This window comes from Podarcis filfolensis, assembly GCF_964270895.1.
Source record: "Podarcis filfolensis genome assembly, chromosome: Z".
NCBI lineage: Eukaryota > Metazoa > Chordata > Lepidosauria > Squamata > Lacertidae > Podarcis > Podarcis filfolensis.
The window spans coordinates 11,918,165-11,937,064 of record NC_139617.1 but is presented as its reverse complement, the minus strand read 5'-3'; the positions used below and the strand labels follow the sequence as shown (position 1 = coordinate 11,937,064).

At 43.8% G+C, this 18,900-nt stretch overlaps 1 protein-coding gene across 13 annotated transcripts in view; it reads right to left on the bottom strand.

Annotated features, from left to right (window-relative positions):
- STAG2 (STAG2 cohesin complex component) overlaps positions 1–18,692 on the bottom strand; it is a 61,996-nt gene extending 43,304 nt beyond the window's left edge. For 2 of the 13 annotated variants that reach the window (XM_083596793.1, XM_083596785.1), the window contains exon 1: positions 18,293–18,692. The gene's annotated coding sequence lies outside the window, so the exon portion shown is untranslated. Of the gene's footprint in view, positions 1–15,084; positions 15,644–16,229; positions 16,536–18,292 lie in introns of those variants that run through there. The other 11 variants (XM_083596787.1, XM_083596786.1, XM_083596794.1 and 8 more) reach the window with 8 other exon arrangements.
- Between the last annotated feature and the right edge of the window lie 208 nt (positions 18,693–18,900).

Here is an 18,900-nt window from a genome sequence, read left to right as displayed (position 1 = left end):
AGTATTTCCTTCTGCTTCATTTAATACAGTCCCACTCTCACAAAAATAGTAGCAAACCAAAATGAAGTGCCCATGACCAATAGTTCAAATCAGGGATCGTTGTTATTGGACATACTGCAGGAATTTACTTTCATCAGGTAAAACATGAAATGCCTATGTTTTGTAGGTGGCATGTAAATATTCCTATTTAGGAAATGTTCAGACTGGTTTTTCATTTGCATAGCAAAGCCTCTTTTATATGTCTTTAGCAGCAGGCATTGATTTAGTTTTGAGATGAATTGTAGATCTAACACAGCCTTGTAAATAAGCTGTGAGAAGTTACTAGCCTGGCTTAGTGCTGACAAGGAGGGATTTAGAATTGCATTTCTATGCTTGTTACAGAGATTGTTCACTTCATTTGTCTTCTGCTAGCTTGCTTACACACCTGTGTGGAATTCTTGATCACATGTGGCTACTTGGCTACTTCTTAAATACAAGGGTAGGCTATCAAGTTTTGTCCCAAAAAGTTTTGAATAGGGGTAGGTGGGAAGGAAAACGGCGTTTCCGTGCGCTTCTCTGGTTTCACCAGAAGCAGCTTAGTCATGCTGGCCACATGACCTGGAAAAACTGTCTGCGGAAGCAGACAAACGCCTGCTCCCTCGGCCTGTAAAATGAGATGAGCGCCGCAACCCAAGTCATTCACGACTCGACTTAATTGTCAGGGGTCCCTTTACCTTTTTAACTTATACTAGCTTAAGTGCAGTACAGAGTACAAGGGATAAATCCAGACATCCATTCATGTGCAAGCAAGGCCACTTGTTTACTCAATTAAATGTGTACTCAGCAATCCAGGCATGTGTACTGTATGCAAACACAAGAACCTCCAGATGTTGTACACATGCACTATAGATTGTGCCTTGCTTTTACTACACTGCCAACCCTTTCTGTGCCCCCCCCCCCGGACTTAACCCCAATGATTTGCACAATTTCTCTGCAACTTTCTTTACCAAATACAAAGCTTTAAAGAACAATTCCGCAGCAGTAGAGCTTTACTGACTGATTGATACAAGAAAGAAATTATTTCATTTTGCTGTAAGGTAACTTCTCTCTCAAGTTGCCATGTAGGAAATTCACCCTTTGAATGAAGGGGAGGGGGAGGGGGGAAGTTAGGTATGAGCAAATTAATTATCTGACCAGAAGAGTTTTATCTTGGTTAGATGTGTTGTTTGTTTGTTTTTGCATTTATATCACACCTTTTCTCCAAGCAACCCAAGGTTGCATACATGGTTCCCATCCCCATCTCATTTAATTTCAACTACACCCCTGTAAGATAGGTTATGCTGTGACGCTGTAAGTGGCCCAGGGTCACTTGGTGAGCTTCACAGCTGAGTGGGAATTTAAAGCCTGGTTTCCCAGGTCTTAGAACTGCACTGCCTTCTCATTTAAAATGCAGGTCATTCTGACTGTGTCACCTTAAAACAGATCAGACATGGGAAATATTCTAATCAACACTAGCCTAGAAGGCAAAAACTGGCATTATAGTAAGTGAAGATATAGCAAGCTGGTGGGCAGTTAAAAGAATCAATTTATTAACTCAAGCGTTCTCTACTGAGACAAAAGTCCCCAAATATTCAGTCTACGAAAATTGACAGCAACCAAACTTGACTGCATTTTTACCACTACACTAGAAAGAGTTACTGACTGTTACAGTCAGTAGTTAAAGTTTGTGATTTGCATCAACTGGATGAGATGAATGGGCTCTTCAAAATAAAGAAGTAGACTTAAGGCACTGGCAAGTGGGACCTGTAACTAAATTTTGTAATGTATCCTTATTCTAACAGGTATGCTCCTCTTCCAACAAGTCAGCCATGCCCTCTAGGATTCTGTAAGCTGCAAGGGACACATTTTTACCTCTCTTCTCCAATTGGATCTCAATATTTTTGTGGCTCCTGAAGGCAACTGAGTATGCTCAGGTAATATTGTGCAATTCTTCTGTTATTTACTGAGCCCTGAGTGCTCACTGGAAGGACAGATCGTGAAGCTGAGGCTCCAATACTTTGGCCACCTCATGAGAAGAGAAAACTCCCTGGAAAAGACCCTAATGTTGGGAAAGATTGAGGGCACAAGGAGAAGGGAACGACAGAGGACGAGATGGCTGGACAGTGTTCTTGAAGCTACCAGCAAGAATTTGACCAAACTGCAGGAGGCAGTGGAAGACAGGAGTGCCTGGCATGCTCTGGTCCATGGGGTCACGAAGAGTCGGACATGACTAAACGACTAAACAACAACAGCATTCTATTCATTTAGCATCATTTGGGGTGATCAGCTTTATTCTGGCCTTGCCCTTTCCCAAGACCCAAGGTCCCCAAAGTTTATAGACAATGATTGGCCTGGTCAAAATTAATGGGTTTAACCTAACTGAAGGGAAGGACCTGGTGTTGGGTTCTCTGATAGTGAAGGGAAAGACAAGCTGCACTCAAATATTCCCTCCCTTCTCATGGTCCTTAAACCAACAATGTATGCCTAATACATAGGCTGGGGGTGTAGTTTCTTGTTTCAAATCTTCAGCAGCATTGTTACATGGAACTGGAGTGGCAATCTGTCTAATGGTTGTGCTAAATCCACTCAGAGACTTCCTATTTACTCAGCACTTTTTTATGACTGTGCTTGGATGCTGTTTATTGCTTCTTCCCTGACTGTAAGTTCCCTCAGTTGTCACAGATGGATTTTTATATTCCAGCCCACAAAGATCTTAGGCTTCTCTGGGCTGACTGTCAAGCTGAAAATGACTTCTTGGTCTTGCACCTGTTCACCCTGAACTGCTACAGTGTCATGTCATTATTCCTTCTGAAGTACCGCCAGTGCTTAAGCATAGCTTTCAACGTTTCCCTTTTTTAAAGGGAAATTCCCTCATTTCGAATAGGATTCCTTGCAAGAAAAGGGAAAAGTTGACAGCTATGTGCTTAAGCCTCTCTAACAGTTTGCCAGCTGGAAACGGGAACAATCTAGTACATGGGGCTAGCATGAACGATTCATTAGTGTACCTTATCTGACTTATCCAGTATGATATTATTTTTTATATAATTTTTAAATGTTTCCATTAGACCCTTTCTCCAATATAGTGCACAGAGCGACTTAGAAGATAAGTAAAATGTCATTTTAAAACCAACAAGTACAATAACATTCAATATTCAGCAGTGTTTATAACGTATTCTAGAACCATACACATAGAAAAAAATCCTTTGGGATCCAAATGCCCAAATAAAAATGTATTCATTTTTCTTAAATATTTCCATCATAGGTACAAATCAAATGCCAGGTGGGGGTGAAAGTGAGAGCTGCAATTTGGAGCTTGCAGATGGTAGCTCCGTATCATAAGGTTACGCTATCTTACAGACATATTCACACAGCTACATCTTACCAACAAATTTTATTGCTTGATACAGTAGCAAGTACGGCAGCTAAACAATGTGACTCCTGGTCCAATCTCTATACCTCGTAATTCCCCTGACCCTTTCACATATGGGTTGTCTGCTTGCAGTTCTCTTCCACTAGTGTATGAATAGCTAATGTGGTGCCCTCCATATGTTGGTGGTCTGTGTGTGTCAACTGGTCACGCTGGCTAGGGCTGATGGGAGATGGCAGAATAATATAATGACCAATGTAAGCACATCCTCCATCACAATAAATGATTATACAGGATGGTGGTGGTAAGTTAACTTTATTATCATGTTCTTGTCAACTTCTCTGGGCTTTCTGGTTGGCTGATATTGGAAGACAAAGCTGTGCTAGATAAATCTTAATATTGATGTTTTTGTGGAGATACTGACTGAGCATTAAGTTGCTGGCAACCAGATCTGGAGAACCTTGTTAACTACAGTACTTGGATGTTACATATATTAAAGGAGGAGCAAATGATGCTCAGTAGGCATTTCAGTTTTTCTTTTGCTATACAAAGTCAGTCTTCACCCAGAGTTTGCATGAATATGGGTATCTAAAGGAAAACTTATGGGAGGAAAACCATGTGTTCAGTCCCTGTAGACTACATATTTTTGCTTGGCTTACTAGTCAGCCATTATTTATGGCCGTCTTCCTTCCCATAGTTATATGATACATGCAGAGGGGCAGCAAGAGTATTTCCACTGTACTGATGTATGGAGAAGGTAAGAACCAGCAGAAATATATCCTACTGTTTGGAAGAGTTTCTGTTGTTTCTCAAGACCTCCAAGTTGCAGAACAAAAGGGAGCTCTGGAGAGGAAATCTGTGTGCTATGTGACAGATTGCCAGGAGTAATTGCTTTTGTTGGGCTAATGAATGCATTGTGGATACCTGCACAAGTCTGAATTTTGTGGACTGCTTGGGAGTGAAGAAGGAATTCACAGTGGTGGTTATTGGTTTTTCTTTTTCCAAACATAACCTTCAGTACAAATGGTACCATAAGCATGAACTCCTTTGATTTTTGCTATTTTACTGTTAGTCTTTTGTCAAATTTTAACTATACAGTAATACTTTAATTTGAAAGGAACTTCTTTCTATTTTTGCTATTCTTTCTGTAAAATTATACAAATTTTATTTTTCAGTTTTTGAAACATTTTCTAGAAATACAAATCCAATATTTTCCCAATAAACAGGTATATTTTGACTTCCCCTCACCCCTTTTGCCGTTTCATATATTTATATAGTTCATAACACTGCTTTGTTATCCTTTTATTCTAATTATTAATTAATCCCTAGTTTTCCTTTCACATTAATTTTAATTGCTTGACTTTAAACTAATCCTGATAGAGAACTTATATGTGTCCACAAATGCAGATAGTCCCAGTCTTTGATAAAGGTATTTTCCTCTTGGTTTCTTATTATAGTTAGAATAATTCCAACAAAAATATATATAAAGTCTTTACCAATTGTGCTTGCATATTTAGTAAATTCATAAAACGAAAGCTTGTCTAAGGTGTGCAGCTAATACCCTGATTTTGTGAACTTGGCACAGTATGCAAAGGTTCACCTTTTTGGATGATATACTACATCCAAATAACTGATAGTTAAATAACTGAAGATTATTACTCTATACTGCAAGTATTCTTATGACATACAACTTAAAGAGTTCCTAGATGTATGCTGGTATTGTGAAGCTAAGAATTACAATTTTTTCTTCTTCAGATGATAAACTCTGGAAGATGTTTTTGCACACACCTCATTACATGACATTTTGCATTTTCTACATAAGAAGGCATTAATATTGCTAACTGAAAATGTAATGTGTTGAAGCACAAAACAGTAGCATTTATTACGTTTTGAATTACAAGGTTATGCATGATCATGCATAACCTTGTAATCATAGGTGACAAAGAGCAACATGCTGGTGACTTTGAGAGGTCTGCTGGAAGAGGGATGGACTACTCCATCTGTCCTCTGCACCCACCCCAGAAACCAAGGGGGCTGCCCCCTTGGTTTCAGCAGACTGCTGGAGAAGATAATAACCTCTTCTTCCCTCCTCTGCCAGTCTCCAGCTAGTATTTGTTATTGTTGTTGTTGTTGCTGCTGCTGCTGCTGCTGCCACTGTCGTCACTGTTAACTAAAAACTTTTGTGGACCTACTGAGCAAGGCTGGAAATGCATTAAAATGCAAATCTTAAATTCAACTTTATGTAAGTAAGGGTTCGTCTAAGTCAGTGGCAGTCAAGTATCCTGAAGGTGCTGGACTCGCAAACCTCAGTCAGCATTGTATGTACATCAACCTCAGTCAGCACTGTATGTATTTCTTTTAACCTAATGGGTAGCTTTTACTTAAAATTGCCAAAGAGCTATGGGGTCTTAGAGGACCAGAAGTTATCACATCCAGCACAGTTGGGGCTTCAGGAAAGAAGTGGTCTCCAATTGGAGATGGTCAGAAAGAGAAAGTGTAGAAATGTAAATCCCTTTGAGCTTCTGTAGTATTTTCCTGTAATTCTAGGAGTACACAGTACAGCCAAGGTTTTGGGAAAGACTGTACTGCACAAAGGACAGCACATCTTCACAGAACTTGGAAGAAAGGAAACCTCTATCTCTATGCTCCAGTTAACACAGAGATGCATTAATTACACCCAAGAGGTAGCATCATGTACAGCTTTGTGAATTACTTGTGTCACTTTAGTTATTTGGTGCAGCAGTACACTGGCAGAGCTGCACTGATAACATGCTGTGACTGATCTTTCTTCCTCAGTTACTGTATAAAGAAGTTCTAGACAAATGACGAAGAAATGGGAATAACTCTGCACAAACTCTGTTTGTCTCAAACAAATGTTAAATTTTATATTGATATAGATTTTTATTCAGTTCTTTAGTGAAGAGTGCTAGAAAATGTTCTATTTTATACTAAACTTCCTCTCACCTTATTTAAAAGCATAGCAAGGGGAAAAGATTTCAACCTTTATTTGTTGGCATCACAGTAAATGGGACTTAAATGTCTGCCACTCACAAGTAAGTGAAGATGGCATTGTTGGCCATAATGAAAAATCCAAATTAGAGCTGTACATGTTCTAGCTAATCAAAACCTTAAGCTTTTGACTTATTTTGAACTTTTATCATCTTGATGGTAAACTTGGAAAAGATCAAATTTAGCTGTTCAACAGTGAAAACCTAAACAGAAGGAATATTTATATCATCTAAGATTTGTGTGTGGGGGGGTGTTATTCTCTGAATAAACATGTTCTTTCAACTGCTAGGTAAAATTACTGAATCTGGCCTCTATTGGCTTTTTTGCTTAGAATACCTCCTAAAATTAATTCTGAATTCTGTTACCATTATGACAGCCTAGATTCTCTTAATTTATATTATCTATCTATCAAGGGAAGTGAGTGCTTTGCTTAAGGATTGAGGCAGATCTGAATAAAAGAAAATTTTTATATATCTGGAGTTGAGGAATATGGAGCTGGTACAGCCTCATACCTGCATTGCATCGAAAAGAGCTTTATTTAAAAGTCTATTTTCTCACACATCTGGTCTTACAGCTCTTAAGAGGGAACATACTCATGATGTTGGGTGTAATAATTTATTCCACCCCCAGCCCCTTTGTTTATCATCTGGCCAGAAGTGCTATTCAACAACTTAGAATGCTATTTTGTCTTACGTTGGTTAGCTTAATACGGAAATTTTGGATTTTGTTCACCATAATATATCTATATTCTTTCTGTTTGGAGGGAGCTTAAATTGCTTGGTTTCTGCATTCCTCTGAGAATGCTACCACTCCATTTCACTGTCAAGGGCCATGGTTTCAGCCATAAAAACTTAAGAGCTCTGCTGGATTAGGCCATAGGCCTATTTAATCCAATATCCTATTTTCCACAATGGCCAACCAGATGCCTTCAAGCACAACACGAGGGTAATAAACATCTCCCACTGTTATTCTTTTACAGGCAGTACTGTTATATAGGAACATATGAACTCTGAACCTGGGAGCGTCATATACGCACCATAACTAATAGACATTGATAGCTCCATTTTCATGTCATGTTGTTCAATCAAGGATCAGGGGATGACTGGCTGAGGCAAAGACAAGTCTGCAGCATGCAACAGTAAAGCGTAAGATGAGGAAGGATCACAATTTAATGGCAGAACACATGCTTTGTATGCAGGTCCCAGGTTCAATGCCTGGCATTTCCAGATGGGGTTGGGAAAGAATCCTATCCTGAGCTAGTGAACTAATGCACTGAAATGATATAGGCAGTTTTTTGTATACCTATGTTAAGCCTCCTTGTTCCTCTGATTACACACTGTCTGATCAAGAAATATTTATTCTATATATACAAGTTGTGCCTCTCACATTACTTGTTCTGAGCTACTGATGTTCTCATACTAGTTTAATAGCCCATCCTGCAGATCTTCCCTTTACCAGACCTCTGTGGTTCAGGATCCACTGTGGACTTAATTAGTGGTAGGAATGAACCAAGATCTTGGATTATGCTATCCAGTGCTTCTCTCTTTTTTGCCACCTAGGAACACTAATCCTCATCTTGCATGTAGCACTATCCAAAATCTAGAGTAACAGGATAGCTCTGCCCCTATAGGACCTTCCTTAACGTTCAAGCATAAATATTTTGGAACAGTTATTGGGGCTTTTATGAAGGTTAAATGTTGAACTATCTGTAGCCATTTGACTAAAACTGTCACCATCCTTGACCAATGGCCATGCTGGCAGGGGTTGATGGGAAGTACGCTGGCTACCCATGTACAGTACTTCACTGTCCGTTGTTACTAGCTTTTCTTTATTTCTACCTTCCACTTGTTGAGTCATTTTTCTGGCTCATGACTCATGTATTCCACTTCCATTTCACACTGTGACCTGATTGGAGATATATGGGAAACTGTCCTTGGTAAAGCTATATCATCATTAATCAGAAAAACTGTACCTGTGACATGAATTTAAGCAACAGTTTCTCACATCAATGCTGTCTCTGTACTATATTTAAGTTCAACAAACAGGTTTTCCTGATAGCTACCCTACAATTTTGTAACTTATTTTCTATAACGTTTGTCGAAACAGATATTGACTTTCAAAAACATAAAATGGTTCTGTTTAGGCTGGCATCTGGTAGCCACTATCTATGCTATTTGAGAGTTAGAAACATCCAAACAGGAATTGCTACTATGGAATATACGTCCGATTTAATTGTATGCATAGCAGAGACTTGCCTTGAAAATCCATGCTTGTGGCTCTCAAGAAATATGCGTATGCTGATAGAAGATCTTATTTAACTTGAAGAAAATTAAGCTGATACTTATTATCATGATTTCTATAGCCAATTTGTTGCAGCCAATTTGCACAGCTTCCCCTTGCCATCTCGTCCTTACAACTAATGGACAGAAAGCAAATTTATGATCTCAACTGATAAAAAAGGTGTGCAGAACACATGTCTTCCTGTTGCACTAGAACTTAAGACACTGAGAGGCAAAAGATAGAAATACCGATCCAACGGAGTGGAGCAGCCAGGGCTGAACGTACAGAACTATTTGAAAGCAGCTAAAATCCTGTGCTGTGGGACACAGATGGCGCTGTGGTCTAAACCACTGAACCTAGGGCTTGCCGATCGGTTCGAATCCCCGGGATGGGGTGAGCTCCCGTTGCTCAGTCCCAGCTCCTGCCAACCTAGCAGTTCGAAAGCACATCAAAGTGCAAATAGATAAATAGGTACTGCTCCGGCAGGAAGGTAAACGGTGTTTCCGTGCACTACTCTGGTTTCGCCAGAAGCAGCTTAATCATGCTGGCCACATGACCCGGAAAAACTGCCTGCGGACAAACATCGGCTCCCTCGGCCAGTAAAGTGAGACGAGTGCGACTAGACTTAAGAGTCATTCGCGACTGGACTTAACTGTCAGGGGTCCTTTACCTTTTAAAATCCTGCTAAACTGCTATTTGGGGGGAAGTGAGCAAGCACTTTATCTTGCAGCCCACTCCTTTTCCTTACAGGTGATCTGCAGAATTTTAACATTCCTAGGTGCCCATTTGTGCTCATTTCTGATTGTTGGATCATCTAAAGGAAGGTGTGTATAGTTGTTGTTTCTGTCTATGATTCCCCATTCAGTTAGGTAAATGGTTATGGAAACCTACTTCTACCATGGTGCCCCTAGCTTGGTTGAGAAGGCTGAGGTGATGATGTTGTTGGGGGGAGGTTTTGGAAGGAAGAGAGAGCACCAAAGTATGCTGATTATAGAAATGTTTAGCTAGATTTATGTCAATATTTTAGTGAATTTAATTTACCGTATTTTTCGCCCTATTGGACGCACTGGCCCATAGGACGCACCTAGTTTTCGGGGGGGGGGGGAATCAAGGAAAAAAATATGATTTCCCCCCCGCAGCTCTGGGAGCAGCGGACAGGAATTCCCCCACCTCCCGCAAAAGCCCACAGGAGCCGTGTGCGACTCCTACGGGCTTTTCGACCAGGAGGGAGAAGGGACTGAAACGGCCAGTCAGTCCCTTCTCCCTCCTCGGGGAAAAGCCCCGAAGAGCAGTGCGCTCTTCAAAGGGTGCGCGGCTCCTGCGGGCTTTTCTACAAGGTGGAGGAATTCCCCCACCTCCTAGAAAAGCCAGCAGAAGCCGCGGAGCCCCTTTAAAGAGTGTGCGGCTTCTGCGGGAGGTGGGGGAATTCCCCCATCTCCCGCAAAAGCCCACAGGAGGGTTGGGGAGTAGCGGGAAGGCGTCGCACGTCTTCCCACTGCCCCCCAATCTCTGGGGCTGGCGATGGGGGAAGCGCTGCTTTCCCCACCGCCAGCCTCAAACCCGGGTTGGAGAGTAGCGGGAAGGCGTTGCTCGCCTTCCCGCTGCCCCCCAATCTCTGGGGCTGGCGATGGGGGAAGCGCTGCTTTCCCCACCGCCAGCCTCCAACCCGGGTTGGAGAGTAGCAGGAAGGCGTTGCTCGCCTTCCCGCTGCCCCCCAATCTCTGGGGCTGGCGATGGGGGAAGCGCTGCTTTCCCCACCGCCAGCCTCCAACCCGGGTTGGAGAGTAGCGGGAAGGCATCGCTCGCCTTCCCACTACCCCCCAATTTCTGGGGCTGGCGATGGGGGAAGCACTGCTTTCCCCAACGCCAGCCTCCAACCCGGGTTGGAGAGTAGCGGGAAGGCGTCGCGCGCCTTCCCACTGCCCCCCATCCTCTGGGGCTGGCGATGGAGGAGGCGCTGCTTTCCCCCACTGCCAGCCTCAAAGAGCAGACTCTCCTGGCTTCAGCGGAAGCAACGCAAAGCCTCCAGAGCGCAGGCTTCGGAGGCTTCGCGTTGCTATCGCTGAAGCCAAGGAGCCTGCATTCGCCCCATAAGACGCAAACACATTTTCCCTTCATTTTTGGAGGGGGAAAAGTGCGTCTTATAGGGCGAAAAATATGGTAGTTGCCTCCAATGTGCATCATGCCTTTCCTCTAAGGAGCTCAGGGCAACTTCCAAAGTTTGCCCCTTCCCCCTTTGTTTGTTCACAGTAAGTGATATGTATAATAAGCTATGGCTTAATGTGATGTGTGAACCAGGCTGAAGTGCATGAACTGGAGGGCAAAAGCTTGTCTACTCTTGCCCTAAAGCACACATACAATTTAAGAAAACTACCTGAAAATGGCTTAATGCATTTGCTGTGTTTTGCTTTACTATGCAAGTTTACCTTAAACTGGGATGGGTAACATTTTCGTAGAAAGAGGAACACAATTATATAACCCAAACAGCTAAAAGTATTGAAAACACCTCTAAAAATGGGGTGGGGGGAGAATACACTTCACATATACAATCTCACCATCCACCCAAACTAACTCAAATACAGAACTGCTCATTTATTCCCCCCTTTTTTCTTCCCATTATTTCTTCCTATCATTGCTGTGCCCTGAGAGATAACACATAATTTCTCTAACAGCATATTGCTGTTATGCTCCTTCTTTCCCCCTTTTTTATGTCTCCTCTGTGTATATTGTGCTTGGTTGTATTAACAGACTATTTGGGATAGTGCAAATAGTCAGTGCAGAATTACTGGTTCTTGGGGAAAGATGGGCAGAAATAAGCCTCCTCTTTGATAGTTGCAGAGCTTAATAGGGGCTATAGAGTAACAAGCACTCAATAAGCAAATCAGTAAGGAATTAGAACACTACCACATAGCTTGAAATAATTTTAAAACAATCCTTTCTCATGGTAATATTGGTCCATAAGTGGTGTAAAAGTGGTTGTGATAAGTCTGCCTTGGCTGATGAGAGTTGTCATAAGTACACCAACGATATACAGATTATTTCTTCATAGCACCTGAAATCAGGAGCGGCTGTGCAATCCCTGGATTAGTGCCTGAATGTAGTGGTTAACTGCACGATGGCTAATAAACTGACTTTGAAATATGTATTTTTTGAAATCCTTCCCTGGACTCAAACAGCTGCTGGGATCAGTAATAAACCACTACCTTGGGAGGATCAAGACAGACAGAAACATGTGGCTAGTTTTGCCATAGCTGTTTGTTTAAAACAAATTCAGATTATTATTTTAGTCAAATGAGTTCTTTTTCACATGACAACTTGAGTGGTGCAAGATAAAGGGTACACAAAATCAACAATTTATATTGCTATATATAATAGCATTGTTTTGAGACACAGAATATCACAGTTCCAGAAACATAGCTTCAAGCTAAGCATATTATCTGAGAAAGGCATTTCTATACAATCTGTGTGTGCCCTAAGATGGTGCCCACCACCAAAAACTGCTTGAGCAAAAAACTGACTTTATTTTTTATAGATGAATGCAACTGCCCATGTGTTCAAATCAGAACAGACTCACAACCATGTGAGTAATCATTTCAACTTTTCATAACCTGGAATGGCACTCTACAACATTACCAACCTTCAACCATTCTACTCTATCGGGAATGACCACTGGCTGAATCAGCAACTCCCCACCCCGCTTGCAAACACAACTAATATGAAAAGCCAGTCCTGTACAGTATTGGATAGTAATTAGAGTGCTGGTCTTAGACCAGGGAGACCTGGTTCAAACACCTATCCACATGACTTTGAGCTATTCACTAACGTCTCAAAAACTCACATTGCCAAGTAAACCATCAAACGCCATACTTTACTTCTCACACATGAAAAATACATTTCCCTTCACACACATTCAGCACATGGTAAATATGTGATCTGGCAACAAATGTATAGGGTGTATTTTCCTGAAAATTCAGCAGAACTGCACAGGAATTGAGGCTATCAGACATTATCTTCCATCAGGACAACTATATATGGTACCTTGGGTTAAGAACTTTATTCGTTCTGGAGGTCCGTTCTTAACCTGAAACTGTTCTTAGGCTGAGGTACCACTTTAGCTAATGGGGCCTCCCGCTGCCACTGCACGATTTCTGTTCTCATCCTGAAGCAAAGTTCTTAACCTGCAACCTGAAGCGTCTGTAACCTGAAGCATCTGTAACCCAAGGTACCACTGTATTATGAGAAACAAAAGGACAGTAATTTACTGAGTGAGCACCAACTGTTATAAAGTTCATAGTCAGAAGCATTTGACAAATTTGAGCATAAATTTGAAATCATCAGCCTCCAGGTCCGGGGAGGGTGATCTTGTGTGTATGGAAAGGGGGGGGGGGACTGGCAGAAGAATGTGGTATCAGGGAAGTGGTGGTCTTGAGCAAAGTAATCCTAAGCAAGCAGATCATCATTTTATTTGAATGTTCCCTTTCCATAGATAAAACTATGCTGAAAGTGCCTGACAATAGAAAAAGAATTTCAAAATTACAGACATAACAATACTCAGAAATAAATAAAGCATATCAAGAAGTATATAACCAAATTGAGAAAGTTCCACATAAATAATGAGATTTTAAAATGATACCAAAAAATTATATCAACAACAGTAACAAAATCCCACAAGCAATCCCCCAACACAAGAGTCTACTCAGCCACCTCAGCTTTTGTAGCTAGAGTCCGTCAGGGCACTGCCCACCCAGGCAAAGTAGGAAAGGGTTACAAAGACAGGGAGCAGGTCTTCCAGACTCGCAACCAAGATGCTCATATGGCAATGTAAGCTACATTCTAGCTGCTTCAGGCAGGGTATGTGGTGCCAGGCTGTGTGGGGTGGGAAGCATAAAGTGTTATTTTCTGCCCTTTAGTTGACTCTTATGGGATGATTTTAGTTTTACCTGCAGTTTTAGTGGTGTATCTTACGCAGAGTTCTGCTAGTGAAATCAGCTAGGATCAGCATTACTTTGTTTATTCCTCTCTCCACTCCAGCAAACCCATTTCCCATTCTTGACACACACCCTTTTTGCCCTCTACACCAGTGTAACTTCTATCACCTTAATTTATGCCAAGAGAGCTTTGGCTGCTATAAGTTATTTATACTAATTCAAGGCCAGTTCAGTGCATTGGAATATACAATGCACCCTAACCTTTCCTACTCAGCATAGCACTGTTTTGAATTGCACTGTGAATTCTGCTCCTGGGGTGCACCAGAGAAAATCTCTGTCTCAGGAATGTATATATTTGCCTATCCAAGTTCTAAAGCAAGAGCCATGGAAACTAGAAAAACTAGCAAGAAACTGTTCTTCCACAACCCCCAAACTCAGAAAAATGCCATTGGTTTGATCAACCTATGGGCACCCTACAGTTTTGTCTCACAAAATTCGAAAGGGTAGCCACGTTAGTCTGTTCCACTAGGAGCAACTAAGAATATAGTGGCACTCTACAGACTAACCCATTTATTGGGGCTAAGCTTTTGGGGGAAGACAGAAGTGCCTGGCGTGCTCTGGTCCATGGGGTCACAAAGAGTCGGACACGACTAAACAACTAAACAACAACAACAAGCTTTTGCGGACTAAATCTCACTTTGCCAGATCTCTTATACAGTAAAGGCAAGCTCTGGTTCAGAAAAGCTAAGCTAATTCCACAATTCCACAATAAGGTACCAACCAGACTCTTAGTTGTTTTTACTCAGAAAATAGCAACTAAATACTAAGCACTCCATGATTACAGAGCTGTTAATAACTTTTCAGCACTTTGTACAAACATATCTGACACCACAGTTCGGCCAAAGTGTTACATAATGTCAAAAATGTCCCTAGTTTGAGGTGGTAAGGGAGCAGTCATAAAACAGGCTAGTGACACATGTAGATCATATCCAACTGAATGTGAATTGCAAGAGCAGCAGCAATTTATGATTTTAAGTTGTTTTGAACTATTTTTAATATTGTGTTTCAATTGCTGTAGCCCACTTTGAGACCCTAGATTGAAGGGCAGGATTAAGACAAAGAAATAAGAAAGGAATGGCAAGGAGTTGAGTTGGAAGAGAGAGCCAAAGAGGAGAAAATGAAAAGAATACAGTATAATCTTAAAAGTGGGTCACCTTTTGAGGTTGGGCTAAGACAGGCTCTAGGTTATGAAACCATGAAACATTATTAATCTATGGTAGTAAAAATACTGACCATCACCTCCTAGCTTGCTGAGAAACTTTAGGCTGTTTGTAAACAATGCACTGCAGAGCGCAGTGTCCTTTTATTCCAAAATATCATACCCCATGTTGAAGAGACACCACGTGGAAAGTATTATATCTCCACTGCAAAACACCCCAAATCTATAAGCACCGTACACTACTGAGAACAGTCTTAACTTACAAAGCTTCTGTTGTGTCCTTAAGCAGAGACGCAAGCTTTGGTTGAAATTCAGGGCAGATGCTGTATCTGCAAGACTCCAGACGATGTTTCTGATGGCAGCCCCAAGGTGTGGATTGAAATACCTCTCTTTCTACAGCGCACTTTCAGGGAGTAGGCCTTAGCACTTTCAGGGAGTAGGTCTTAAATCATGCACTACTTTGTCCACAAACTCAAATGATTTGCATTCAGAAACACACGCGTGTTCAGATGTTTACAAATCCAGCCTTTCCTCAAGTGCACTTAAACCCACTTGCCAAGAATAGAAGATTCGGTGTCTTCTAGCGAGGCTGACGAAAGCGAGAATGCAGGGAGAGGGTGGGCGGGGGTGATTTCTGCGAACAGCGAAGCACAAGTCGGCTGCGGAGTAGGCCCCATCAACAAGGACTGTGTGTGACGCACTTCGGTAACCCGACTCCCCGCCCTCCCCCCATGATGCTGAGAAAAAAAGAAAACTACCCTCCTTCCCTAAGAGGAGGACGACGACAACAACAGATAATTTTGTTCGGCAGGTTTCCTCCTCTTAACCCGTCGGCGTCGAGAGAACGGAGCTAAGCCGGCATCTCCATGGGGAAAGGGGACGAGCCGAGCCTCGGCTAGAATGAAACAAACATGGGGTGTGGCAGCCAAAAGCACCTCCTCCCTCACCGCAGGAAGGGAACTACCGAATAAGGGCTACAAGACGCGGTGTGGAAGCCTCGAGGGCAGCAGCGCCCGGGGAGACCCCCAGTTGCTTTTGTCGACTGGCAAGTTGATCAATACCCTGCCCCATATATACATACATGTGCTGAAAGTGGACACAAAGAGGTTCAAAACGGAGCTTAACAAGTCAACAGAAAATGGAAAAAGCAGGCGGTAAAACTAACACATTTCAAAATCCAAGGGCAGCAAGTTCACGCTAGACACCGCACACCACCAAAAATCGGGAGTGGGAAGAATCTCACAAGGTTTCACCCACTTTGGGTCGTTTCGCCGCCGCCCTATTTTCAGGGACGGACGGACACGCACACAAACACACACACACAAACACAAACACCCAAGATACAAAAATACCAGATCCGCCGACGGAAGGAGAGGTTTACGTCTAAGAAAGTGGGACCAGTTCATACCTGGAGAGTAATCAGCTCAATTTCTAAGAGTGTGGAGAGAACAGGAAAAGAGCGACAAGCGAGTACTGTATCTAAAACAAAAGTGGCGCCAAAATAAAAAAAAAAACCCAAAGCTATTAAACAGCCTCCTTCCGCCTCTTCCTCCCCTCCCACCCGGCAGCGACCCAGCGGGGTTTCCAGCAGCACAAGCACACCAAAAAGTCACTTTGAACAGGGGTTTGGTTCCCCCACCATCACCACTAACAGTTCAAAGCGGCCACCATAAAACATAAAAGGCCGGGGGTGGGGGTGGGAAACGACATGTCTAAGGTTACAATCCTTGGGGTTTTTACTGGTGAGTAAAGGCTGTCTGAACACAGTGCAAATTCCTTCTACGTAAACATGTTCAGGACACCGGGCTGTACATTCCTCACACTTTCAAAATGCGTCGAGATGGAAATGGGCAAGAAGCAAATCCCACGATTTCCCAACAGCTCACTTAAAAAATCATTATCGGTGTGGAGAAACAACTCGCGCAAAAGTTCCTGCCCGAACAGAGAGAAAGACAGGAGTGTTCACTCCTCCCTTTCCCATGATATACTGTCCCTCTGCCAAAGTCACAGGAGGACAAGAAAAGTTGAGGGTTTTCCGTCCAGCTCGAGGCACACGCCCGCTCGCAAGTTTTTAATTCCCCAATATGCAAAGCAATTTTAAAAATAATAAAACGTATGTCATTTTCATTCTCATCGCTTTGAAGTGGAGGAGGGTGTGGGAGGGGAACCGGGGTGCTGGGGGGGTAGAGAAGGATCGGAAGGCAGAAACACCACTAATCGTTTTTAAAACACCCTTCCTGATTTCTCTGCCACCAAGCGTGTCTTACAAGCGCCCCCGTAGCTTCCTCCCACGGAGAACCGAGAAGTCCGACTCGTCTTCTCCCGGCTTGGGGAGCTGAGAAAATCATCATCATTATTATTTGTTACGATGTGTATACCGCCCTTCATGCGCAGATCTTAGGGCGGTTCACAACGTTAAGAGGTTAGGCATTTGTGCTGTTGTGGTGGTGGTGGTGGTGGTGTTTTTTTAAAAAACCCAACATATCCAACGAAGTGCCCTTTTCTAACACACTACACACCCCTTTCCATCCCCTCCAAAAATAATCTGCTGGAAATCCTCCATCTTGCCAGCCGTAGCTCTTAATAGTAGACAACACAGGCTCGCATCCTCTCCTTCTTACCTACCCTGGCAGCCTCCCCATCCCACACAATAACCCCTGGATCGTGTTTTTTTCGGGGGAGAGGGGGGCACAGAGGAACGGATAGGGGCGAGTCTCCATTTTTTTGCGCCCGAAGGAGGCGGGCTAGGCCTTTTTCCTCTCCGGTTGAAAGGAGGTTGGTTGGCGAAGGGGGGAATGGAGTCAGAGAAAGAGAAGAAAAACAGCAATTTTAAGACTGGTGCGATTTGTAATTTTTTTTTAAAAAATGGGGGGGGGGGTTATTTCCGTCTTGAGGCTCGCTCCCTCCCGCCGCCGCGTCCAAGGGAGCGCCGGGAAAAGGGGCGAGCGAATGAGGGGAGGCGGGAGGGCAGGCAGCGTCTGTGGGGCTCCTTCGCCTTCTTCCCCCACCATCTCCTCCTCCCTCCTCGCTCGCTCGGCCCCGCGTCCTCCATCTTGCCTGCGCTTGCGAGTTTCCCCTCAGACTCGAGCTGTTCCGAGGCCTGCCCTACATTCCATATTCAAAGAAAGATGGATAGGGACACCGATATTTCCAGATATCTATCTATATATATTACACAACATCGCCGTCACCGCCGTTGTTGTTGTTGCCCCTGGCCGCTTCCCTTTCTTTCCTTCCTCCCCCCCCCCACCACCGCCCGCTGCCTCCTTCTCCGTACACCCCCCCCTCCGCCGCCGCTCAAAAAATAAATAATAATTTTTTTATTTTTTAAAAAAACAAAACCCCGCAAACACACGCGCGCGCCCCTCCCCTCGCGGCGATTTGATTTCAAACAAACAACTTCCCCCCTCGGAATTTTCCCTCCTCAGAAAAATAAACTTCCAGAAGCTTCTACGCCACGGTCGAACTTACCTCACCCGGCAGGCCTGGCTGGACTGGCGGTGACGGGGCTCCTCGGGCCCTGCGCGCCTTTCCCCCCCCTGTCCTCTCTCTCGCTTGCTCTCCTCTTCCAAGTAATTATTGCAGTTCGCTTCTCTCCTCTCTGCTTTCCCTCCCTCGCTCTCACTTCCAAGGCCAAACAACTCGGGTCAGGTCGACCCCTTACCTTCAAAGGCCCCCGCAGCGGGGGAGGGGGGTGGAAAGTGGGGCCTAGTAGGAAGGCCGAGAAGGGGGGGCCCTCGAGCGGGGCGTTGTGGGAGGGGGGGTTTGAAGGGAGCGAAACGGGCGGATTATTTAATTTGGCGGTGGCGGCGGCGCTGGGGATTGTTTGGGGTGTTCGCAGCTCGGCGGCAGGAGAGCGAATGGAGAGCGCAGGCGCCACCTGGCGGCCACCGAGCACGCTCTCCGCTGCTGGGCCTAGAGCGGCATCTGCCGGGAGGACTCGGGAATGCAAGGGAGGGGGAGGGGGGTAAAGGACAGCATATAAGACACATTCTGGATAAGAACGGGGTAAACAAGGTGCTGCGCCTGCGCGACTCGTGCAGCCCTCTTTCTCCGCCCCCCCTCCCCACGCACCCCGC